Genomic DNA, 26,703 nt, shown 5'->3' on the forward strand with positions numbered 1-26,703 from the left:
AGGAACACTCATTGAAGGAATGAATGAAGAAGTTGGATTGAATGAAGGAAGAGGGTTGATTGAAGAAGAGGGATTGCCCCCATGACTGGTGATCATAGGAGGAATGTCTTGTATTGAAGTAGTCATTATGTTTGATGTAAAAGTAGGTATATTAGCAATAGGAGTCGTCAAAGGAATAGAATGATTGTCTTGAGTAGGAGGTTGTGTATAACCTAAGGTTTCGGCACAACTTTTCATAGGCATCACATTTGAATCCACAATGTGTGCAATACCACGCAAAATATCAATTCCATTCTTATCACTTTGAAGCATACGTTTTAGACCCTCAATTAAAGGAAGAGCTTGACTATCAGGGTATTCTTGGGACATCCATTGTCGAAAATCGTCAAATTGGTTATCCAATTTTGAAAGTTGTTCTACAGAAACCTCATGGAGAGCTTCTTCATCATTAAGAGGATTAGAGGAATTACACATGTCCTCGTTAAAAAGACCATTCAAATTAGGTTCCATCTCCTCAGTAATTAAACCTTGGAAGGACTTAATTCTAAGGCTTCGTCTAACGAGAATAGTGTAAGTAGGGCTTATTGTTGTAAAACTCATGCACTAAAGAGAGAGAGAAGATTTTGAATTTTAGAGGTAGCAAATTTCAGTAAAGCCAGCCAATCTTCCAGATTTAAGCTGTTAAATACAATCAGGAAAATCTCCCGAAATTTCGGAAAAAATGTCCGGGACCGTGGCACTCGGGGTGCACACGGTCCTCGCAACTTTTTTCAAAATTTGCAGGGATGAAAGTTATGATGATTTTACAGCTAACCTGAAAAAATTGAGTGATTTTACGATCTGTAGATAGGCCAAATTAAAGTTGCAATCTCAAAATTGAACCCTACCAAGATTGTCGAAAAATGCAAAATTTGAATTTTGAAAAAGAGAGGGAAACTGAAATTTTGAATTTTATGATTTTAGAGGAAATACCAAAAGCAATGCAAGTTTTGAAATTTAAAAATTGACTCAATTTCACGCAAAATTCAATTTTGAAAGCGGAAATCAAAGTTGTTGTAATTAAGCACTTAATTTCAAAAGTCACAAATTGCCAAAAATTTGAATAAATCACTGAAATTTCGAATGAATGATAACACACTTTTCAGATTTAGGACTATAGAAAACACAATTTTGACACAAATTTCAATTTCAACAATTTTTGAATGATTAGAAGCCTCAATCCAAACAATCGCTAGACCAACTTTGACTGTAATTTTGAAGGTGTTAAAACTGATAAAATCAGCCAAAATTCTGGATTTTAGCAGGAAAATACAGTAAGATCTCGCTCCCGAAATTTCGGAAAAAATGTCGGGGACGATGGCGCCCGGAGTGCACACGGTCCTCGCAACTTTTCACCAAATTTTCAGGGCCGTCAGATATGATGATTTTAGAGAGAATCCCGAAGTTACAGGTGATTTCAAGATGTTTTGACCCCCGAAATCAAGCCCCCAAGTTCAAAATAGGACCTAATTAGGGTTTTTGATTAAATGGTGTATTGGAAGAATAAAATGAAAAGGGCACACTTTAATGAAAGGGCCCAACTTTATAATGTGGAAGATGATGAAATAGGACCTTAGACCTAATTAATTTGATTAATTAAGTGCTAAAGGGGAAATACAATGCAAAATGCAAAATGCACCAAGGCGGGTGCTAAACTAGGTGTGAAATTGTACTGCTTTAGCAAGTGCGTACAATTTACGATGCTACATTTAGCCCCCACTTTAGCGATCATATGAACACTACGTGCATATGCAAGCTAAAGTACAGAAAAGTAAACATTATTTGAAAAAGGATATATCCATAAGTCTGTCGAACGAAGCCCCCAGCGGTATCTGCAGTACACAGTTAGGAACCGCACCCTACAAAACACACGTTAGATCACAAAATCACCTAATGCTTACTAAGGAAGGTGATGAAAATTAGAGGGTAGCTATATGCCCCCCCCCTGTTTCGGCTTGCTAATTTTAGTGAGTTGAAACAGGGTATCATGTTTACCACTTCGAATTGTTAAAGAATATTGATGACAAATGCTCACAAGAAGATTTGATATGAGATCAAAAACTAATGGAGAATCATTTGGTAAGAAAGAGGACTAAATCTCAATTCCAACACAACAAAGAGTGTGAGGATTTGAGAGTTCTCTAACACAAGATGAAGGATGTAAATGGAAACAAAATGCAAAGAGAAGAAAAGAAAGGAAAAAAAGCATGAATACACACATCGGTGATCCATGAGAAGAATAGTGAGAGAGAAAACATGGACTTCTCGCCCCTAGATCTTGTCTAGGTGATCCATGGGAAAAAGGACATGAAAAACTAGCCCCTAGAGTCTGTCTAGGTGATCCATGTAAGGGAGGAGAGTGAGAAAGTCTAGCCTTATGCCGCTAGTTCCACTCAACCTCGTGCATGTGTGTGTAATTGAGGTTAGAAGCATCTCATAGGAGTCTATGCCCGAGTATGCTACAACCTGTATATGTATAGTACAAAAGTGTGACATCTCGCTCTAAGAGTCTGTGCTCTGGTTCCGAGAATAATCACCTTGCATAAAAGAAAAAAAAATGGAGACATCTCGCTCTAAGAGTCTGTGCTCTGGTTCCGAGAATGACCCATTGCTCAAAAAGTGTAATGTTTATGTCATAAGCAAAGTAGAACAAGGATACCTACCTTCATCACAAAAGAAGATACCCCAAAAATGCAACAATGTCATAGATCCAAGCAAGAGAATTTTGTACTCTTTAAGCAAGGATAAGATAGTTGAAAAGGGATATCCTGTAGTATGTGTAAAGGAGATCCTTAGAGGAGAAGAGATCTTTGTACAAAAGACACCTATCCCCGAGAGGAATTGTCTATAACATCTTCTAGAATAAGACAAAGAAGAGAATAAGAATGCAATACTTCCTTCTTTTGTGAGGTGAAAGTGATTCTTAATGAAGGATGACACTTTTTTTTTTAACCCAATTGGGAGAGTGAATTCATTATGGATGTATTTTACCAAGTGCAAAAGAGGTTGTAGTCAAGGACTTACACCTCTTGTAAGAGAGAATCCTTGAACAAACAACAACAAATGCATACAAGGAATAACATCAAGTAATAAAGTTCACACCATCCACAAAATAGGAAAAAGTGGAGCCTTAGATAAAAATAAGGAAAGATCATTGCCTCCCAAGGATAAGGATAATGAGAAGGACTTACACAATCTTCTAGGGAGAGATTTAGACATAAGCAAAATGTACTACATACTCACATGAGTTCATGCAAGCAAGACATTAGTGTATGTAAAATGCTCCTCACAAGAAGTGGGTAGGGTAAGAAAGAGAATACACATCTTCTCCCATATCTAGGAAAAGAGGATTCTAAAGAAAAGATGATCAATATTTCCACATTATTACCCCATAGGAACAAGAGATAACATAGAAAAATTAGGCTATTATGTTGCTTCAAAAATATGATTGCACTTGAAATTGTACCATCATGAATGACAATGAGCCCCCAGTAAATGAGCTACCAATGTCACATAATGATGAGCAACATAATAGCCATTAATGTTATTTAAAGACATGATGGATTGAATGAGGTATTTGAATGTGACATGCTAAATGCTCAACTACAAGTGAGATCAAAAACATGTATAAAATGATAAAAATTGAAGAAGAAAAGTCACAAGAAATCTTAGAAGAGGGATGAGTGTAATTTATTAGAGCCTTATCCTTGGAGGAAAGGACTTTATGATGAATAGGAGATAAAGATTCATAAGTGGATTTAGAAATTTGAGGGGAGTCATAAAGAGATTTGTTCATCGCCAAGATTTCCTTATGAGGGGAATGAGAGTTGATAGAAGTAGAAGATGATTTAGTTGAAGTGAGATAATCATCACTACTAAATATAGCATTCACATTGAGAGATGGTCTTTTAGATGCTTTGGTGGGCTTAGAAAGATTATATCCAAGTCCAAATGAATATTCATGCATGTTATGTTCTAAAGGAACAATAATTCCTTGTTCATTTGCACCACAACCATATCCACTATAGCCACTCTTAGCCAAAAAATGAAAACCACGACCATAACGATTAGCCATTCCAGAAAAAAAAAGGTGGTTTTTCATAAGACAAAGAATCAAATTCTTCAGAATTAGAGGTGTGAGGAGAAGAAGTTTGAGAAGCGGCCACAAAATTATTGCTCATAGGTTCAGGTAAGACTGATTGATCTCTAGTTTTAACTTTAAGCTCTCTAGGAGGAACCCTATACTCACCTACAAAGGTGGGATTAAAATCAAGAGATCCCCAATCGTCTTCTGCGAGAACCTTCTTAGGATCAAAAGCCTTTTCATCTGTAGATTCAAGTTGAGAAGAATCTTCTTCAGGAACTTCAGACTCATCCAAAGAATTTTGATTATCAGAGGGTGATGATTCATCCATAGGTATCTTGTTTAACGAGTCATCACTAGAAGAGGAAGGCTTAGAAGGACTCCCTTTGGAAGTAGATGTTTGCAAACAAGCTTGAAAATTAGTATCACCTATCAAGGTATATGTCTTATTATTATAAATGAATTTAACTTGTCTATGCAATGTAGAGGGGACAGCTTGCATCCTGTGAATCCAAGGTCTCCCTAATAACAAGTTGTATGTTAGATTTCCCGACATAACATGGATAGGAGTAGGCAAAGTAACAGGTCCCACTGTGATGGGTAAGGTGATAATACCTAATGAAGACTTAGCCACATTATCAAAGCCTCGAATGGGACGAGAGTCAGGCTCAATAAGGGATGTATCCACATTCATCTTATGCAATAGATTAATGCTACACACATTAAGGCCAGAACCATTATCTACCAGTGTTCGTCTTATAGCAGTGTCATTTATGATAACCACAATCATCAAGGGATCATATTGATGTTGAATTTCACTAGTAGCAACTCATCTTGAGTAAACACAATTTGAGCTTTAGGATTCATCACAGAGTTAACCAAAGACACTATATTACTAGATGTATTAGGTGGAGGAACATTCAAATCTTTCAAGGCATCTTGTAACATTCCATGATGAGCGGAAGAAGTTTGGATCAAATCCCAAAGGGATATCTTAGCAGGGGTAGCTTTAAGTTGTTCTATGAGATCATATTCCTTACCAAGAACTTGTGAAATACGTGGAGCTTGAGGAAGAATAGGTTGGGAAGGAGGAAGTGAAGTTGGGATAACTGGAGGAGGATTAGGTTGCCTATTGTTTCTAGTATTATAAGTATGGGCAACCGCATGATAACTCTCTCTAGTCATTTGCTTAGCATACTCATAAGGGCTCTTAGTAGAATAACCTCCTTGCATAGTAATAATAGGTTTCTTAGGAGTGCAAAAAGAATCATTAGCATAACCTCCTTGAACCACTAAGATAGGCTTATTTAAAGGTTGAGAGTTTTGAGAAGGACAAGCACCTTGGACAGTGAAGAGAGGTTTGTTAGGTGTTTCATTTACATGTATCAAATTGATTGAGGATGGTTTAGAGGAATGAACAAAAGTGTTGGAAGAATTATTGATAGTCTTCTCTTGCACTAAAATCTTATCACGAATTAAATCAATTTTAGGAGAGAGACAAGGGGTAGGCATTGATGTTCTAGTAGGCAGAGTAATACTAGGAAAGGTCATATCATCCTCTATCATCAAATGATCTACATGGGGAATAAACTCTCTAGGAGAAGGATCAACATTACTTTCTAAAGTCTCACTTTTGAGAGGGAGATCTTTGAAAGAGATGTTAACCATCTTGCTTTGAACTAGGGTTTCCTTATGAGTAGAACCAAGTTGAGGAGAGGGAGATGCTTTATTTTTAGAGGGAGAATAATTGAGATTCAAGGAAGGTGAGAAACTATCAAGGGAGTTTTCAATCTTGATTTCATCCCCTTTGGCTAGGGGTAGAGAATAATCTATACCTTCTTCTAATGGTTCATCCCAAATAGTGAAGTTGTTGAAAGGAATGTTTGAAGTATTGTCAATTTCGGGAGAGGAGATAACATTGTTTATTAATTCGTCATCCTTAGGAGGGAGAGCATCAATAGATGTGTTAAACTCATCCTCTTTCCTCAAAATATGTTCAATGTGATCTTTAGGGGAGAGAGAATTAAGGAAATTGCTTATTATTTCATCTTCTTTCTCTAAGGGATGCTTATGGGTAAGACAAACTTTAGCAGAAGGGTAAGCATTTATCATTAATTCATCATTTCTAATGGGAATTTTGTTGGAAAAGGAAATGCCATCACTAGGAAATGTAGGGATAATGTCATCTTCTTGCACAAAAGGATCCTCATGAAGGGAGTGTTTTTTAGGAGGAACATGAACATATTTCTCCAAAGATTCATGCTTAGGAAGGAGATCTTTGAAAGAAGTGTTCATAACCTCTTGTTGCACTAACATGCCCCCATTGGAAGGACCAACTTTAGGAGAAAATAAGTCAATGTCCATCAATACATTTTCACTTAGAGAGGCATCATGTAGGGAAGGTGAAGTAACATTAAGAAAGGTGTTTATGATATCATTCTCTTCCTCTAGGATAGCTAAATAGGAAGGGCACATTTTAGGAGAATTGTCAAGATCACTCTTAAAGTCTTCATCCTTAGAGCATGGGAGAGTCTCAAAGGGATTGGTAGCAACTCTTTTAGGCACTAAAATGTTGTTATAGATGGGGGGAGTTTCTTTAGGAGAAGGAAAAATTGAAGCAAGGGAAGATAACCCATTATAATATCTATGAAATGAATGCATCATGACAACAATTTTCCTTTTTCAAATGATAACACATGCAAAATAGAAGGAAATGTTTAATTTTAACCAATACAAGCACTTAGAATGTAGATTTAGAAAATGAAATTTATGATTCAAATGAGTTCCTAAATCAGATTTGATCCCAATTAAGCTATCCACAAGTTCAACTTTGAATTGAAAAATTAGGGTTTTAGCAAAAATTTCCTCTAGATTTTTGAATCTTGCAAGAAATTAAAACTTGTAAATACAAATTTGAATTTGAAATAGCATAAACACTCAAATTTGAAAACATAAATCAGAATTAGAGAAGATTGGAGTTCACGTCGGGTTCACCAAAATGTGTGGGGGAAAAAGTGACACTAAGCAAACATGCCCTAATCTCACTTTCAATCACACATTTGTGGAATATGAAAGAGCCTAGAGGTATCACACAATTGGCTACTTCTTTTTGTGGAAGAGAGAGCCACGGGCTACCTATTAGGATTTCTATTCCTTTGTTGCAAATGATAGATAGATGATGCAAGTTCAATTCCCAACCCCAAAGTGCAAGTATGAACTAATAACAAGATTGCAAAATTGAACTTAAACTATGGAAAGCTATAATCACAAGAATAAGACAAGAATGAAAATGCGTACCCGGAGTCAAAATCTGAGTGAAAATGTTTGGGACGGGGGCGTGGGCGCCACTGTCCTGATTCTACCCCTGAAACTGCTCTGGAAACTGCTGTTTTGCAACCTGGAAAGCTATCAAAAATGCTGAAAACTGCTGTCTGTCAGGAGGACCAGGGCGCCCAGCGCCCCTGTCCTGGCAGGACCAGGGCGCCCCACGCCCCTGTCCTGGTCTTTTGCTCTGCAATTTGGTGTGGAGTGCTATCTTGACCTTCTTTTCCCGGATCTGTCACCTGCGGCGTCGTCCGAGTCCCGAAACCTGCACTTATATCTGAAAAGGGTATGGGCGGCTATATAGGGTTTTGCCTTAGTCAAACCCCCGCTTCGGTGATTTCCACCTCCACGAATAGCCAAGTTGTATTGTAAAATGTATTGTGTGTGTAGACCTAGTGTGTGTGCAAGGTCCTTAAATGCAAGAAAGCAAACTAGAGCAACCTAGAAAGTAAACCCTAATTGCTTGTAAATGATAATGTAAATGCTCTAAATCAAGATGCAAAATGATCTAAAGCATGAATAAAGGATATATTGAAGCTTATGCAAAGACATGAAAACAACATGAAATCATACCCAACCCTTAAGGGAGGAGTACAAGCCAATCTTCAGTCGGTAATCTCTTATTGTTCTTCAATGTCTCCCAAGCCCTAAATGAATGAATGAAATTGATAGATACTTGATGGATGGATGTTGAATGTTGTTGAAGTCTTCAAAGATCTGCTCTTTCGCTGCATAGAAGGTCCTTGAAACCAAAATTCGTCCCCTTTCCAATGAAGAAAGAGAGCTCTTATATATGAAACCCTAGGTCTTAATTTCAACTTTAGGCCGACTTAGAGATTGAATCTCCCGCCAATTTCTTGGGGTTAAGCTTTATTTTATGATTAGATCGCGCTCCTAAAATTTCGAGAAAAATGTCCGGGACCATGTGCACTCCGGGCGCCATGGTCCCAACAACTTTTCACCAAATTTTCAGGGCCATCAGATATGATGATTTTAGAGAGAATCCCGAAGTTACAGGTGATTTCAAGATGTTTTGACCCCCGAAATCAAGCCCCCAAGTTCAAAATAGGACCTAATTAGGGTTTTTGATTAAATGGTGTATTGGAAGAATAAAATGAAAAGGGCACACTTTAATGAAAGGGCCCAACTTTATAATGTGGAAGATGATGAAATAGGACCTTAGACCTAATTAATTTGATTAATTAAGTGCTAAAGGGGAAATGCAATGCAAAATGCAAAATGCGCCAAGGCGGGTGCTAAACTAGGTGTGAAATTGTACTGCTTTAGCAAGTGCGTACAATTTACGATGCTACACCTTTCCCTAGGGGAGTATGGTGCTCATAATAGTAGAGGGAGTTATAAATTTGTTTTATCTTTCCAACAAGTATAATATGAAGGTCTGAAGTGCCTTGGATCAAAAGTTATCACTGTTTTGGTAAAAGTTGCTCATAAACCCTTGAAACTTGGGGTTTTGGTTGTAAAAATGCATTTTACCTGAGCATCCATGAATGGAACAAGTTGCAATCTAGTGGATGGCTTGGTTGGGCTCTGTAAATAGTTTTAGAGTAGGCATTTTGTATTTTTGCAGGCCACAAGGAGGAGAATGGGTGAGATGAATAACACACAAGCTTGTAGCTAGTGTGTGAGGGTAGCAAAGATTGCTCATTTTTAGAGCCATGGAGAAATGATACCCCAGAAAACCATAGTGTTTTGGAAAGGTCTATGGGTTTACTAAAATAATCCAAGATTTTTTGGGTTGGTTATTGTGACTGGTGAAGATTTTGGAGCACATCTTCCAAAACTACCTGGAGGCCCTATATCCCTTAAAAATAGCTCTTTTTCAATAACCCTAGTTGTACGACAAACCCAAATGGGAAACTAAGTGATCTTGTTTAACTTCCAAATGGGTATCTGAATATGTAAAAATATCTTGGGGTTGTTAGGAAAGTTTGGGGAAAAAGACCAAAAAACAGTCAAAGAAGGGCTAGTCAATTAGGCCTAATAGCAGTCGGTAGAAGCAAGTTGAAAGCCTAGGGTTTGGGAGGAAGGTGAAAACCTTGTCAATGCATAAAATGACCTTGAACATACCAACACAACATAACCACAATCTTTAAACATTCTGTTAGAGTGAAGATCCTTGGTGGAGGTCTTTGGAGCCTAGTTGGAGCTTTGGGAACCTAGTAGGAGACCATCTCAAAATTAGAGATTTGGGTCAAAACCAACAAGAAACCTCAAGAGGCTATACCTAGGAGGCAAGCCATTGGAGTTTAGGCCTTGGAGGTCTAAAGAGTGTACCCTAACAAGTTACCTTGGAGGAGCTTGAGTAGAAGGGTGAGTTGAGGAGTTGGGATGAGTAAAGGTGTATTGGAGAGCTAGGCACAAGATCTGTGCATCACTCGGTCTAAATTATCATGATAAAGGTGTGAGGTTTTCACATACAATTTTCTCATCGCCCTTTTGATAGCATGTAAAACCATCTCAACCTTAGGCTTAAAGATCCTCTAAAACTTATGGTCCAAGATTATGTCAAGAACCCAAATGATGCAGGAGCATCCCTGGTTCATAGCGATCTTGCATCAACCAAACACATTTTCCTTTCTATTTTTCTTTTTGTTGCAGTTTTAGTTTTTTTTTTCTGTGTGTCTCGATTTTGGCTCACCAAATCCTATGGAGTTGGATTCTACTTGAAGACTTGACCATCTTTCTTGCTTCCAAACTTCATCGCATTTGGATCATTTTTTGACGAGATATCGCTATCGGTTTCCATGATAGTTTCTTGTTACCGGTTGCCTGGACCTATTTTGGCGATCTACCGAAACCCCTTCCAAAGCTTGTAGAGCCTTGGGCATTGATTCCGATGTTCCTTGGCATGTGGACGACCTTTTCCCGCGATCTACGTTTCATCCTTTGGATTTTCTGAAGGAGTCACTTGGCGGAGACTGACCTTGTTTATTTTGCACGTTAGGCCTTGTTCTTCAGGTTTTGATCCCTTTGGGCCGACTGGATCCTTTGGATTGATATATATATATATATATATATATATATATATATATGTTTGTGTGTGTATATGTATATATATGTATATATATACATATATATATGTATATATATATATGTGTGTGTGTGTGTGTGTGTATATATATATGTATGTATGTATATATATAATTGTAATTACGCATTAGAATATAATCAAGCAGAGAATCAAGTAGCTAGATTATGCGTAGAAGATAGATCTCACGATTCAAGGTCCCGATTGTGACATGTTCTATATGTTCTACTAGGCCTGTGAGCTGGTATGTTGTAACCTGGTTGTTACCAGTTGGATGTAATCGAATTTCATGCAATAAAACAATATGTTCAGCATTGCCTCTATCATATCTTTGTGTTTTTGTTGTGTTTAGTCTTGGTGACCGGTCTAGATTGATCTCTTTGAGGTCCCTCCTCACCGGTGACTGCTTCAAGTGGTATTAGAGCGAAGTTTCATTCCAGAGGTTGCGTGTCCTAAAATTTTGTTGTAGGGTGGCGGATTGTGGATCTGACCTACAACTGCAGAGCACTAGCGTGAATAATGGTACGAAGAGGAGCTAGGAATGGTGGAGCGCGTGGGAACGCAGACCCTACTATGATGGGGATGTTGTGAGGTATAGCAGCCTGGTTAGAAGCTGTGGAGACAACCCAGAGAAGAGGTCGACATATTGAAGATGTAAGTGAAGATGAAGGAAAAGAGGCCTAGATAGAACAAGCGAACCTATCGATGGTTAATCCAGATGAGGAAAGGTTTTGGGGGATTTTGAGTAGGGCGAATACTAAACCTCATTTTACCCCACTGGAATATGATGGGAAGTTAGATTCAGATGAATTGATGGATTAGATCTCGGAGATGGAGAAGTATTTCGATTTTGAAAACACTGCAGAAGAGAGGAAGGTGAAATATACCTATACTCGGTTGAAAGGCCATGCATCTCTTTGGTGGGAGCATTTGCAAGTTGATAGACAAAGAAGAGGTAAAGAGAAGATTAAGACATGGGATCGGATGATTGCTAAGTTGAAATCAAAGTTTGTGCCGACGAATTATCAAGTGGATCTATTCTAGAAGTTGCAGAATTTGAGATAGAAGGAATCTAGTGTGAAGGAGTACACTGAAGCATTTTACAAGTTAAATATCAGATCCAGACTTGTTGATGATGAAGTTGAACAAGTTGGAAGATATTTGAATGGATTGTGGATGTCTTTAGAAGATGAATTGAGTTTGATCAAATTGGAGAGTGTCGAAGAGGCTTACCAGTATGCCCTAAAGGCAGAAGAGAATTTAAACAAAAGACATGAGCAGAGGCAGAGAGGTAGAGGTGGAAGGTTTACCAAAGGTAGATTTCAAGGAGGAAGAGGATATATCAGAGCAAGAGGAACCAACACAGATCAAAACAAGGACAAGGAAATGAAAAAAGAAGGTAATTCATACTGTAAGGATGATAGACATTTAGAGGAACTTGTTATAAGTGTGGAGGAGAAGGACATTGTGCATTTGAGTGTAAGAAGACAAAAACTACTGGAAGAGAAGCAGTGGTGGAAGAAAACCCCATTGGATTAGATAATAAATCAGAAGATGGAGAGTTGTTGGTGATGAGGAGAGCTTTGTGTCATACCGGAGGAGATGAAGAGCCCTTGTAGAGGAAGAATTTGTTCAAGACCAGATGTAAGGTATCTAGTAAGTGTTGTAAAGTTGTTATTGATAGTGGTAGTTTCGATAATCTTGTTTCAAAAGAAATGGTGAATAAATTGAAATTAGAGAGATTGAAACACCATAAGCCTTATCAGATAGCATGGATTCAGGATAAACATAGGTTGTTAGTAAGTGAACAATGTCTAGTGAAATTAAAAATTAGGAATTATCATGAGGAAGTTTTGTGTGATATTATGCCTATGGATATTTGTCATCTTTTGTTGGGTAGACCTTGGCAGTTTGATAGACAAGCAATGCATGATGGGAGAAATAACACCTACACTATTGTGGCCAATGGGATGAAACAAACTTTGTTGCCTTTGGAGGAACCTTCCAAGAATGAAGTCTATACGAATGCTAGAATATGTTTGGTAGATGGAACGAAATTCTTGGATGGATTGAGACATGAGAATGTGTGTTTTGCCATAATTCCTAAGAAGACTGAGAAACTAAAACCAGAAGGAGAACACCCGAAAGAGATAATAGACTTGCTAACAAAATATGAGGACATCATTTTAGATAATGTACCTGATGGATTGCCACCTGTGAGAAGTATTAGTCATTGCATGGACTTGGTTCTCGAAGCTAGTTTGCCTAACAAAGTTGCACACCGATTGACACCGGTAGAGAATGAAGAACTGAATAGACAAGTGCAGGAACTGTTGAAGAAAGGTTTGATCAGCGAGAGTCTGAGCCCTTGTGCAATACCAACAGTATTAGCACCTAAGAAGAATGGAGAGTGGAGAATGTGTACCGATTCCAAAGCAATAAACAAGATCACAGTGAAATATTGTTTTCTTTTGCCTAGGATGGATGACATAATGGACTGTTTGAGTGGAGAAAAATACTTTACAAAGATAGATTTGAAGAGTGGATATCATCAGATTAGGATCAGAGAAGGTGATGAGTGGAAGACAACATTTAAGATAAATGAAGGACTGTATGAATGGTTGGTGATGCCTTTTGGATTGACTAATGCACCAAGTACTTTCACGAGGCTAATGAATGAGGTATTGAAGAAATTCTTGGGTAAGTTTGTTATTGTGTATTTGGATGACATTCTCATTTTTGGTAACACAAAAGAGGAGCATTTGTTGCAGTTAAGACAAGTTTTGTAGAGATTGAGAGAAGAGAAGTTGTTGATCAATATTAGGAAGTGTACTTTCATGAAGGATGAGTTAGTCTATTTGGGATTTGTGATATCCGAGGATGGTTTGAAGATGGGCTCTGAGAAAGTGAAAGCAATTATTGAATGGTCTACACTGGAAAACATTGGAGAGGTAAGACCATTTCATGGATTGGCTAGTTTTTATCGGAAGTTTATCAAAAATTTCAGTTCAATTTCTAACCCAATGACTGAGACCATGAGGGGTGATCAGAAGGAATTCAAGTGGACCACCAGAGAAAACAAAATTTTTGAACCATTGAAGCATAAAGTGACTGAGCAGCCTATGTTAGCTTTACCGGATTTCAATAAATTAGTTCAAGTGGATTGTGATGCAAGTGGAACAACAATAGGAGCAGTCTTGAGTTAGGAAGGGAGAGCAGTAGCTTATTTCAGTGAGAAATTGAATGATGCCCAGAGGAGATATCTAGTGTATGATCAAGAGTTTTATGCCTTAGTTCAAACCTTGAAGAAATGGAGACATTACTTGTTGCCTAAGGAGTTTGTGTTGTATACAAATCATCAATATTTACAATATTTGAATAGTCAGAGCAAGTTAAATCAGAGGCATATGAGATGGGTAGATTTCTTGCAGAGTTACACCTTTGTGTTGAAGCATAGAAGTGGGAAATCTAACAAAGTTGTTGATGCATTGAGTAGGAGAAGAAATTTGCTAACAAAGATGAGAGTGACAGTATTAGGATTTGAAGACCTTATATGATAAAGACTCAAATTTTGCAGAACCTTGGAAAGCATGTAGATAACCAGTTATGGTAGATAGAAGCAAGTGGTTGGATTACTTCATTTAGGATGAGATGTTATTCAGAGGAGTTCAGTTGTGCATACCTAAGAGTTCTATGAGAGAGAATCTGGTAAAGGAGAAAGACAGTGGAGGACTAGATGGACATTTTGGCATTGACAAAATAGTAGCATTGGTGAGTGAGCAGTACTTTTGGCCTTAGATTCATAAGGATGTTAAGAGATATGTGCAGATTTGTAGAGTTTGTCAAGTTGCAAAAGGTAGTAGTCAAAATGTGGGATTGTATAAACCTTTGACAGTACTGATAAGACCCTGTGAGGATATAAGCATGGATTTTGTACTTGGATTGCCTAAGACACCGAGAGGGAATGATTTTGTATTTGTGGCAGTGGATGGATTCTCGAAGATGGCTCATTTCATACCTTGTAAGAATATATCAGATGCATTACATGTAGTAGACCTATTTTTCAAGGAAGTGGTGAGATTGCATGGATTACCTAAGAGCATAGTTTCAGAGAGAGACGCTAAGTTTGTTAGCTATTTTTGGAGAACACTTTGGAAAAAGATGAAGACAGATTTGAAGTTTAGTTATATTTTTCATCCACAGATTGATGGACAGACCAAAGTTGTTAACCGAAGTTTGGGAAACTTGTTGAGATTTTTAGTGGGAGATAAAACCAGAAGTTGGGATTTGATCCTTGCACAAGTAGAGTTTGCCTACAACAATTCAGTGAATAAAAGTACCAGAAGAACACCTTTTGAGATAGTTACCAGAGTGCATCCTAGAGGTATATCAGAATTGAGAGACATTGGCAATGAAGACCAGAGAAGTTCAGAAGCAGAAGACTTTGAAGATCACATGACATCATTGCATATTCAGGTTTAGCACCATTTGGAAGACATGAACAAGAAGTATAAGGAGAAGGCTGATGAGAAGATGATACATAAGGAATTTTAAGTTGGCGATAAAGTGATGGTATATTTGAGAAAAGAGAGATTCTCGGTTGGAACTTATAACAAGTTGTAGATGAAGAAGTTTGGACCTTGTAAGATTTTGAGGAAGTTCAGTTGTGGAAATGCATATGGAGTTACCAGATAGTCTGAGTATTTCACCTATATTTAAGATTGCAGATCTTCATGAGTATCATGAACTAGAATTCAATGAGAACAGTATTTAAGACTTGGAGAAACAGTTGCCCCAGAAGGAACCAGATTGGATTGAATATATTTTGAATAGTAGGATTGGGCACAGTACCCAAAGCAGTGAGTATAACGAATATCTTGTGAAGTGGAAGAACAAACCAGTTGAAAATTCATCTTGGGTTTCTCAAGTAGAGATAGACCGCCTTGGTTTCCCTCTGACCCCAACAAAGTGAGAGGCTCACTTTTTCAATAACCCCAGATGTTTGATGCAGGAGCATCCCCAATTCATAGCAATCTTGCATCAACCAAAAACATTTTCCTTTCTGTTTTGCTTTTGGTTGCAGTTTTAGTTTTCTTTTCTGTGTGTCCTAGTTTTGGCTCACCAGATCCTGTGGAGTTGGATTCTACTTGAAGACTTGATCATCTTTCTTGTTTCCAGACTGCATCGCATTTGGATCATTTTTTGGCAAGATATCATTACCGGTTTCCATGACAGTTTCCTATTACTGGTTGATAGTCCTTTGTTACCGGTTGCCTGGACCTATTTTGGCAATCTACCGGAACCCCTTCCAAAGCTTGTGGAGCCTTGGGTGTTGATTCCAATGTTCCTTGGTGTGCGGCCAACCTTTTTCCGTGATCTACGTTTCATCCTTTGGATTTTTTGGAGGAGTCTCTTGGCGAAGGTCGACCTTGTTTATTTTGCACGTTAGGTCTTGTTCTTCGGTTTTTGATCCCTTTGGGCCAACTAGATCTTTTGGATCGATATATATATATATATATATATATATATATATATATATATATATAATTGTAATTATGCATTAGAATGTAATCAAGTAGAGAATCAAGTAGCTAGACTATGCATTGAAGATAGATCTCACGATTCAAGGTCCTGATTGTGACCTATTTTGTATGTTCTACTAGGCCTGTGAGACAGTATGTTGTAACCCGATTGTTACTGGTTGGATGTAATCAAATTTTTTGCAATAAAACAATCTGTTCTACATTGCCTCCATCATATCTTTGTGTTGTTGTTGTGTTTACTCTTGCTAACCAGTCCAAATTGATCTTTTTGAGGTCCCTCCTCACTGGTGACTGCTTCGCCAAATATACTGAGAGAGGAGAGTGAATCAATATTTGCCAATTCCAAATTAATAACTTTAATTATCATTAATAACTTCTCCAAGTACCATAACTAGCCTCAAGCACAAATCATCATCAATATAATTTACTAGTATTTCCTTAACTATGAAGAAACTTATCAAATGATGAACATAACACACATGTCCATACAAATGAACACCAAATTTATGTGGAAACTTGGAAGGAAAAAACTATGATGAGAATAGGTACTTGGATCTACTACCCAAATCTAGCTTCACAAAACATAATAAAGAAGTATGCACCAACCTACTTGAGACACCGATCCCCTAGTCCAAGATTTGAGCACTAACTCAACATGTGAGACACCAATCTCAATCAAAATATAAGATATATGTAATGTGGACCTTAAAGGTTGAATACTTAGCTTCTTCCCTATATAATCAACTTTAGAACATTCCCACATTATGCATAAGATCTTCAGATGAAACTGCACGCAATAATTTAGTAGACACTTTGCACAAGTTTTGACATTGTTATCATGCTACTCATTCAACATCATCACCCACATACTTGCACATCAATCACTACAAAAATAAATTTGATCAACACTATATATATGCATCTTAATATATATTACCATTACAACATATTCAAAAACTTTGAACAAGTTGGCCACATGCAAAACCATCAATCAAACATGTAGTCAACTAGGTCTTGAAGCCCACAAGTTATTCCAGGAATAAGGCCATACTATGCATTGTCCAACACATACTCAACTGGCCCCAATGAACATCCACGTGCTTCACATAGCTAGATCATAGTGCAACACTCTAATGTATACATACAGAATATCATTATAGACTATGAACTGTGACGATGATCATTCTATTACTACTACCTTTGTGTAGGTTGAAGCTTAGCTTGTACAACTCTAGAATCTGAAACACTATACATAGCTCAACATTACTTCCAAATCACAAGTCAAAAAATATTACTGCGGTGAAATGCAATACAAAACAAGTTACTAGTGTGTACATAAAGTATGCGTAATAGACCTCAAAAACATACCGCAAACGCTTTCTAATCACCTTACCCAATTGGAATAAATGTATGATGATATTATTGGCACTCTACAAGAGATCCATCAACATATATTACCATAGTCTTTCTAGAATACAAATGCTCAGGCATGTCATATTAGAAATAACTAAAATTGTAGTAGCTTCTAGACAGTTGAAATCAAATACAATTGCATATAATTCTCCCTAATTCTTTTGACATCAATGACAACATAATGTTCAACAATCTCCCCCTTTATTATTGATGGAAAACAACAAAGTGTTGCCAAAAAATCCAAGCCTGTGAAAGGTTCCCCCTATGTGGTATATTTGTTTCTATAAGTGGCTTATGAGAATTTTGACTTGCTTACCCCATAATCCTCCATCCTTGAGAGATACATCATTTTGGCTCCCTTTCTACCCCTTTGACGTTAATTACAAATGATCATAATTTGATATCAAGTTCTCTTACACTTGCTCCCCCTATTTGCATACTAAAACTCTTTGCAAGACCACCGATTATGCTTGTGATAGGGTGTCAACACGCCTTCTCAAACTATACTTCCTCTTGAATCAAGAGGAGGGAGCTACCACTCCCAACTTTTGCCTGAGATACTCAAATATATCCTTTGAAAGAGGTCTTGTAAAGATGTCTACAATTTTCTTCTTTGTCTCAATATATTCTAACTTCACTTCTTTGTTTGTAACCTTCTCTCTTAAGAAATAATACTTAATTACAATATATTTTGTCATTGAATGAATTACCAAATTCTTTGAAATGTTTATAGCACTTGTGTTGTCACAAAAAATAGAAATGGGCTCATCAAACTCTATATTCATTTCCTTTAGATTTTGTTTCATCCTTAGAACCTGAGTGCAACAAGATATCGTTGCAATATACTTCACTTATATTATAGATAGAGATATTGAGTCTTGCTTTTTGCTCAGCCAAGATACAAGACAATCACCAAGAAAGAAAGTTCTTCCACTTGTACTACTTTGATTATCTACACTTTTGACCTAATCTGCATCTATGTATGTTGTCAAGTTTAAATTTACACTATTGGGATGCCACAGGTGAAATCTATTGTAGCCTTCAAATATTTGAATATTCTTTTTACTACCTTAACATGATTTTCCTTAAGCGGTGTCTAAAATCTAGCCAACATACCCACTGCTTGCATTATGTTTGGTTTAGAAGAAGTTACATACAACAAGATACTAATCATTGATCTATACATGGTCTGATTTGCCAAAGTGGACTCATCATCTTTGCTCAATTTTTGCCTAGTAACCATAGGTGTATTTACCAGTCTGTAATCTTTTATTTTAAACTTATTCAACATTTCTTTTATGTACTTGGTTTGAGATATGAATATACTTATTTCTGATTGAGAGATTTGTATACCAAGAATAAAAGATAACTCACCAAACATTGACATCTCTAATTCTTTTTAAATAGCATCTTAAAATTCTTTACATCTCTTGAAAACTTGTTGTTGTAGATACTAGTCCAATCTCGAATGCCATGCTCTAGGAGCTTGCTTGAGTATATAGAGGGTCGTCTTCAATTTGCATACAAAATCTAGATTTTTTTAAAGTTGAAAACCTTTAGATTGTTCAATGTATAATTCTTCTTCTAACTCTCTACTCAAAATTCTGATTTGACATCCATCTGATACACTTTGAAATTATTAAATGTTGAAAGTACAATAAACATCTTGATTGCTTCCAATCTTTCTACTGTGGGAAACGTCTCCTCTAAATCTTCTACTTGAGCATATCCTTTATAGATAAGCCTACCTTTATTCTACATTACTTTTCCATCCTCATTCAATTTGCTTTTAAAAACCTAGAGTCAATACTTATAACATTCTTGTTTTTAGAAGTTGGAACTCGCTTCAAGTTTCATTATTTTAAATCTAATTTAATTCTTCCTCCATAGCCTCTAACCATCCTTTGTCTCTGCTAGCTTCTACAAGAGTGCTTGGTTCATTTTTTTTTATAATAAAGCAAAGTGTACTTGTTCATTTTATTTCTTAATCCTTTGCATTTGTGTATGTTGTCAAATTGAAATTCAGACTCTTGGGATACCACATACAAAAATCTAGTGCAACCTTCATATATTTGAATATTCTATATACTACCTTAACATGATTTTCCTTAAGAAATGTCTGAAGCTTAGCCACCATATCCACTGCTTGTATCATGTCTTGCTTAGAGTTACATACAACAAGCTACCAATCATTGACCTATGCAAGGTTTGATTTGACAAAGCAAACTCGTCATCTTTTCTTAGTTTACACCTAGTAACCGTATGTGTACTTACTAGTTTGTAATCTTCCATCTTAAACATGTTCAACATTTCTTTTATGTATGTGGTTTGAGATATGAATAATTTGTTTTAACTGAGAGATTTGTAAACCATAAAACAAAGATAACTCACCAAAAATTGACATTTCAAATTCTTTTTGAATGACATCTCAATTTTTTTACAAATTACATCATTACTACCTCCAAAAATAATGTCAAACACATAACAACAATCAACAATTGATTATCTTTAGTTTTTACATGTAGATTGTTGTCTACGCTACATATCTTGAATACCATGCTCTAGGAGGATGCTTGAGTCTATAGAGGGCCTTCTTCAATCTGCACACAAAATCTAGATTTTTTGAAAGCTAAGAACCTTCAGATTGTTCTATGTATACTTCTTTCTCTAACTCTCCATTCAAAATTTTGATTTGACATCCATTTGATATACTTCAAAATTATTAAATGTTGAAAGTGCAAGAAACATCCCGATTGCTTCCAATATTGCTACCATGGGAAACGTCTCCTCAAAGTCAAGTCCTTCTATTGAGCATATCTTTTACATACAAGTCAACTTTTATTCTGCATTACTTGTCCATCTTCATTCAATTCGTTTCTAAAAACCCATTTGATACCTACAACATTCTTGTCTTTAGATCTTGGAACTAGCTCCCAAGTTTCATTACTTTCAATGTAATTTAGTTCTTCCTCCATAGCCTCTAACCATCCCTTGTCTCTACTAGCTTCTACAAGAGTGCTTGGTTCAATTTTTGATAATAAAGCAAAGTGTACCTGTTCATTTGTTTTCTTGATTCTTCTTCAAGGTTTAATCCATTATCTTTATCTCCAATGATCAAATCTTTAGAGTGATTCTTCTAGACATATTTAACTAGAGTATTTGTTGTTGTATTTTCCATCAGATTCCATTATATTTATCTCCAATGATCAAATCTTTAGAGTGTTTCTTCTAAACATATTTGACTAGAGTGTTTGTTGTTGTATTTTCCATTTGATTCCATTATCTTTGTCTCCAATGATCAAATCTTTAGAGTGATTCTTCTAGACATGTATGACTAGAGTCTTTGTTGTTGTATTTTCCAATTCACTTATAGTGGTCTCATAATTGAAAAATAATTCATCATTGTCATCTTCATTTAGACAATTTCATAATTATGGTCATATTTTATTTTATTTTCATATTTGTTTTAATAAAACCAAGATCATAAATCTATGTTGGAACAATTTCATTGAGTTATTTCCACAATCCATTAAGATATTATTTCTAATGCACGATGTTTAAACTCTAAAATTATACATGAACAATTTCTTTGAATTAATGACATTAGATTTCCACAATTCAAAATTTTAAGATATTATTTCAAATATATAGTTTTCAAAATCCATAATAAAAAAAAACCAAAAAGAAAGCACTTCAAAATTTAAAATAAGGTTTCCGATCTGCCGGAATCGAACCAGCGACCTAAGGATTACCGAAGGATTTTATATCCTACTACAGTCCTCCGCTCTACCAACTGAGCTAAGATCGGGTTGTATTCAACACTCTGAGAAAGTTGTTTGATAGCATTCTACAGTAACATAAAAAGTCCATGCCGTTGCTGCTGGAAATACAGGAGGATGGCAACATTACGGTCAGATGCTTCTCTAAAATGGTTACGATGATCCAGATTTTAGCTCAAATCGATTCATGTAAGAAACCACCTCTTTCCCTTTTATTGATAAACAAGAACTAAGATGATAGGCATAGGGAAAAACTTTTTCTCAGCTCAACACACCAAAATGTGACCAATAGATTAATCACTGCCTTTTCTCTTTCTCACCCATTAAACCTCCTGCTCTACCTGCAAACATAGAAAAGGAACGCATTATATCTCTCTCAGTTTGAATACAGAAATGCGTGTACAATGGCAGAGAACATTGCTTATTAAGTATGACACAATCTCCAAAAAAGAATATCATTGACACCATTTTTTGGTTGAAACAATCTGCAGTCTTATTACTTGGTACTAAAAGCCATAACAGAAAAGGAGAGGAGGGAATTCACATCCAGGGGCATGCAGATCTCAGAACAACACAATTAGATATGCTTTGAGATTCGAGACTGTATTGTTTGCAGTTACCAGTATATGCCACATTCTTCTGGGACCAACTGCATAATTTGTGTGATGTTCTTCTGGGATCAATTGCCTAGTTTGTGTACTGTTCTTTTGGGATCACTTGTATAGTTTGTTTAAGTTCACAAGAAGATTTACCCAGTCATAGGATGATTAAAGTTTACCCATTGTTCAAACTATCATAACCAGTCCTTAAAGCCATGGCAGGGGACACAGTACAAGAATCTGCAAATAATACCACATTAGTTATAAAATATATCAAGTTGCTTTGGGGGAAGCATGGACTCCTGTTAGAGGGGATCATGACTGCCATCACCCAAACTATAATAGGTTTCCAGCCACTGCTTAAATCAACTTACAGCACAAAGGGTGTTATTTGAGCTACTGTGAGTTCCATGAAATGTTCTAGCTCTGGGACTGCTTTCTGAGACTAGATTTATAACAACTAACCGGAATACATAGAAAATTCTACATGGCATCCAAATTTATTGCAGAAACAAAAGCAGAAAATCCCCTACAAAAGCAGCTCTCAATGAATGGCTTTGAAAAGGGTTTGAATCCAACATTATGCATCTCTATCTTTGGGACAAGATGAAAAAGTGTGCTTGAATGAATCTGCATTGAATACAGGGGAAGTCCATGAACCGAAGATGCCCACCAAGAAGTAAGGGCTAATACATAGAAAACCAAACTATTGAAATTTAGGTTTTGTAGGGATTCTCCAAAGCTCACCAAGCCTTTTACCCATGGGTTGAGAAGTATAAGACAATTTGCCTAGATATAATTAACTTATCATAGCCACAAGCCACTCATAGCTCAGACTAAGAGTAACCCTAGTGAGGGGTGTGTTAGTAATATATCGTCCATTTTCTCCAATGTTTAAATCCTCAACATCAAAGCTTATTCAAAAGAGAATTATGAAGAAGATCTTGAATTTTCTTTTTTCTTACGTTTAAATTTTAGGATGGAAACTCTAAATCTAGATCATTTAGAGAAAAGACTTTCAACCATCTCAATGGCCTTTTTTTTAAACATCATAAGATCACATCTAAGAAATTTTAATAAGAGTGAATCTTTAAATATAAACAATTTAATTACGAGCTAATCATCTTTCTAAATAAAGATTTTCTCAATAACTTCATGGGATTTATGTATGCCTTTCATAACTTTAGTTAATGGGAACTTATAAGGACATGGGTGATCATAAGGGTTTGAAGAGTTAACCATTTCTAAGTTATCTATCTAAAGTAAAACTAACCTTAATTATTTAGTTTAAAATTCTTTTTTGTATGGACATCTTTAATATCCATGTCCTCTTTTTCATAAGGAGACAACAAAAATTCCAGACATTCTTTAGAATTAATGAAAATGTGAAAATTGGTCTAAAGTAGATCTCAAGATAGTTGTCAAGCTTATTGTATGCAATAACCAAAACTTAGGCCCAATACTAAGAATTGGTGAACATGGGTGAACAATTATTTTATTGTAAGTTTTCAAGCTATAGACATGACTCTAGCTACCCAATACCTAATATTTTCATGACAATTAATAATACAAAATAAGGGATGTCAATAATTGAGAAAAAACTTAATAGTTTGATCCAATCCTACATAAACTCACAACTAATATAGAATAGAAGTATCATTTCTTTTATTCAATATCAAACACAAGGCTTTACATGAGATATCAAGACATTACTAACCTTCAATCATGTTGAAATGGATAGCTAAGTTTGGATTATATTTTAATGTTGCCTAGTGGCAATTAAAATATTAATTATATTGTAATAGTTTAAGCAATTACATGTCTATTGGGGCTGGGCCCAAAATGAAACGTGGTGTAACTTGTAAATTATGTAGACCCCAAATTGGGCGCTAAAAGGCAAACTCCAAATTATGTAAAATGGTGGCAATCTTATTAAAGCTGACTTGGGGGAAAACATGAACATGAATCTTGTATATAAACAAGATTCATTTCACACTTCAAGAATAATCAGCGTCATCAAGCAAGTATACTATAAGCCTTATGCGAATTTAATCACCGAACTTGAAAAGATAGTAAGTGATCTAAGTCTTCATACTATTGTGAGCTTATCTGATCATTGAGCGAATCTATTGGGCAGCTTGTTGGGCAAATTGGTGTCCTCATACTTCAATGATCTTCTTCTCCAAGTGATGTTTATATTCTTCCCCCTCTAAAGATTGATATACTGCAGCTGCATATACTTGGTTTGAATCTGCCCTAGATTGACACTACAATCACATAAGTAATCTGATATATAATGTTCATGTAATTTGCTTATAAATAAAGGATCTGATCTGAATCTTTGATGTTGGGTTTTTCCTCCAAGAGGGAGGTTTTCCCAAGGTATTTGTGTCTTGTGTCTTGTGCTTTATTGTTATTACTACTCATTCATAGCCTGGTTATAATTTAATTAGTTAGATTCACATCTGATTGCTTAAATTTAACATGATATCAGAGCTTTAGGTTCATTCAAATAATCAGATTATTAGTTGCCCTTCACTTTCAATTTGTTGTTTTAGTTTTGCAAGATGTTTTCAGGTCTGAAAATAGAGGATAGACTTGAAGGTGCCCTAAACTTTACATCATGGAAGGTTCGTGTCCTCCTTGCACTTGAGGAATTATAGATGTTACAATTTATGGAAGATATGGATCTAACTGAACCTTCGGATCCGGAAGAGCTAAAGCAATTCAAGAAAACTGCTCTCAAAGCAAAGAAGTTCCTTATTGATTCTGTGAAGGATCATCTTGTTCCAATCATCTTCAAATTGAAGACAGCCTGAGAGATGTTCAAACATATAGAAGGGATATATGAGATCAACAACATCAGTCGGACACTCACATTGAGGCAGCAACATCTCCAAGTCAAAATGTGAAAAGGAGATTCAGTCATGTCCTTCTTCATGAAGATTTCAGAATTGAAGGACCAACTCAACGCCATTGGAAGCGAGGTTGTGGACAAGGATATTGTCATGATTGCCTTGAATGGTCTTCCTGACTGTTGGGATCCCTTCATTCAAAGCATAAGTGGAAGAGCTAAATTCCCTTCCTTCGATCGCCTCCAGATTGCATTCAAGAGGAGTCACGCCTTGCTGCCAGAGAAATGCATAAAGGCTCACATGGAGGAGATCAACATGTGCTTGCATCTCAACATGTTAGAAGAAAGGGAGGCCATCGGAAGAAGAACAACTTCAAAAGAGATAGAGACTTCAGATCTCTTGCTTTCGATTCAAGGAAGAAGCCAAGGGATCTTTCACGTGTCTGTTGCTTCAGATGTGACAAGTTTGGACATTATGCCAAAGAATGTCAAAATCCGCCTATGCAAGGGGAGGTCAACCTAAATGAAGTTGCAAACTCAAAAGACAATGAAGACTACCTCTTCATTTCTACCTTGTCCAGCAATGTGCCAACCAATAGCAACACTTGGTTAATTGACAATGGTGCATCTAGACACATCACGGGATATCGAGAGCATCTCTCAGACTTGATGGAAAAAGAGTCCAACCTTCATGTGGTAATTGGTGATGATGCTCAGTATTCGGTAAGAGGTTTTGGTAGCACTTCTTTAAATTTAGAATCTGGTATGTCTTTGCATCTTAGTGATATCTTATTTGTACCTAGAATTAAGAGGAATTTAATTTCATTTTTTGCTCTAGAAGAAAAAGGTTATCAAATAGCATTTTCTGAGGGTAAAGTACTTGCATGGCCTAAGAAATCTAGTATTAAATCTGCTCGTGTTATTGGAAATAGATATGATAGTTTGTATAAGCTTTCAGCTAATCCCATTCGAGCACTCATTCATGAAGCTCCTGAATCTAGCGAGTTATGGCATAGAAGGCTCGATCATCTTCACTATCAAGCACTTCCTTCACTTGAAAAGATGGTTAAAGGTATGCCTAAACTTAATCAATCTCATGATGATGCTTGCAAAGGTTATGCATTAGGTAAGAACACTAAAAGTCCATTTCATAAAAGTGAAAGTAGAGCTAAAGAAAAATTAGCACTTGTTCATTCTGATCTATGTGGACCCATGTTTGTTCCTTCACCTAGCAGTTTCTATACTATGTTACATTTATAGATGATTTTTCTAGAAAGACTTGGATTTACTTTCGAAAATCTAAAGAATCTGATGAAGTGTTAAGTAGGTTTAAAGAATTTAAAGCTCTAGCTGAAAATATGTCTGGTAAAAGGATTAAAATGTAAAAATTTGACAATGGAGGTGAATACACCTCAAGTAGCGTCAATGACTTTTGTGTAAAAACATTAATGAAGAGGGAGTTCTGCATTCCCTACAATCCTCAGCAAAATGGTGTAGCTGAACAAAAGAATAGAACCATCATTGAAGCTGCCAAAGCTATGATTCATGATCAGGACCTGCAGACCTTCTTATGGGCTGAAGCATCCAAGTCTATTGTGTACATTCAGAATAGATGTCCTCACCATGTCCTGAAGAACATAACTCCCGAGGAAGCTTTCACAGGAGTCAAGCCAAATATCAGCCACCTAAGGATCTTTGGGAGTCCTGTCTATGTTCATGTGCCAAAGGAAAAGAGGACTAAGTTAGAGCCTTCCGAGAAGAAGGGTATCCTTGTTGGGTATAGTGAATATTCCAAGGCATTTCACATCTACATTCCTGGTCAAAGGTACATTGAGGTAAGTAGGGATGTCACCTTTGAAGAAAATATTTCTTTCAAGAAATCTAAAGGTTCTCTTGTTGATAATGATAAAGAAGTTAATGATCAGCAAGATATGGATATTGATTCTAACCCTGAGATTCAGAGGGAGCCTATTGAGCCTCCTGAACCTATTGAGCATGATGATCCTCCTGAACCTCTGG

The 26,703-nt window shown here is 36.4% G+C and overlaps 1 non-coding gene across 1 annotated transcript; it reads right to left on the minus strand.

Moving 5' to 3' along the window:
- Window positions 1-21,165: 21,165 nt before the first annotated feature.
- TRNAY-GUA (transfer RNA tyrosine (anticodon GUA)) lies at window positions 21,166-21,260 on the minus strand. Its single transcript has 2 exons — window positions 21,224-21,260; window positions 21,166-21,201 (listed from the first exon to the last, which is right to left on the minus strand). It is a non-coding gene; the product is annotated as a tRNA-Tyr (tRNA).
- Between the last annotated feature and the right edge of the window lie 5,443 nt (window positions 21,261-26,703).

This window comes from Cryptomeria japonica, chromosome 11 (assembly GCF_030272615.1).
Source record: "Cryptomeria japonica chromosome 11, Sugi_1.0, whole genome shotgun sequence".
NCBI lineage: Eukaryota > Viridiplantae > Streptophyta > Pinopsida > Cupressales > Cupressaceae > Cryptomeria > Cryptomeria japonica.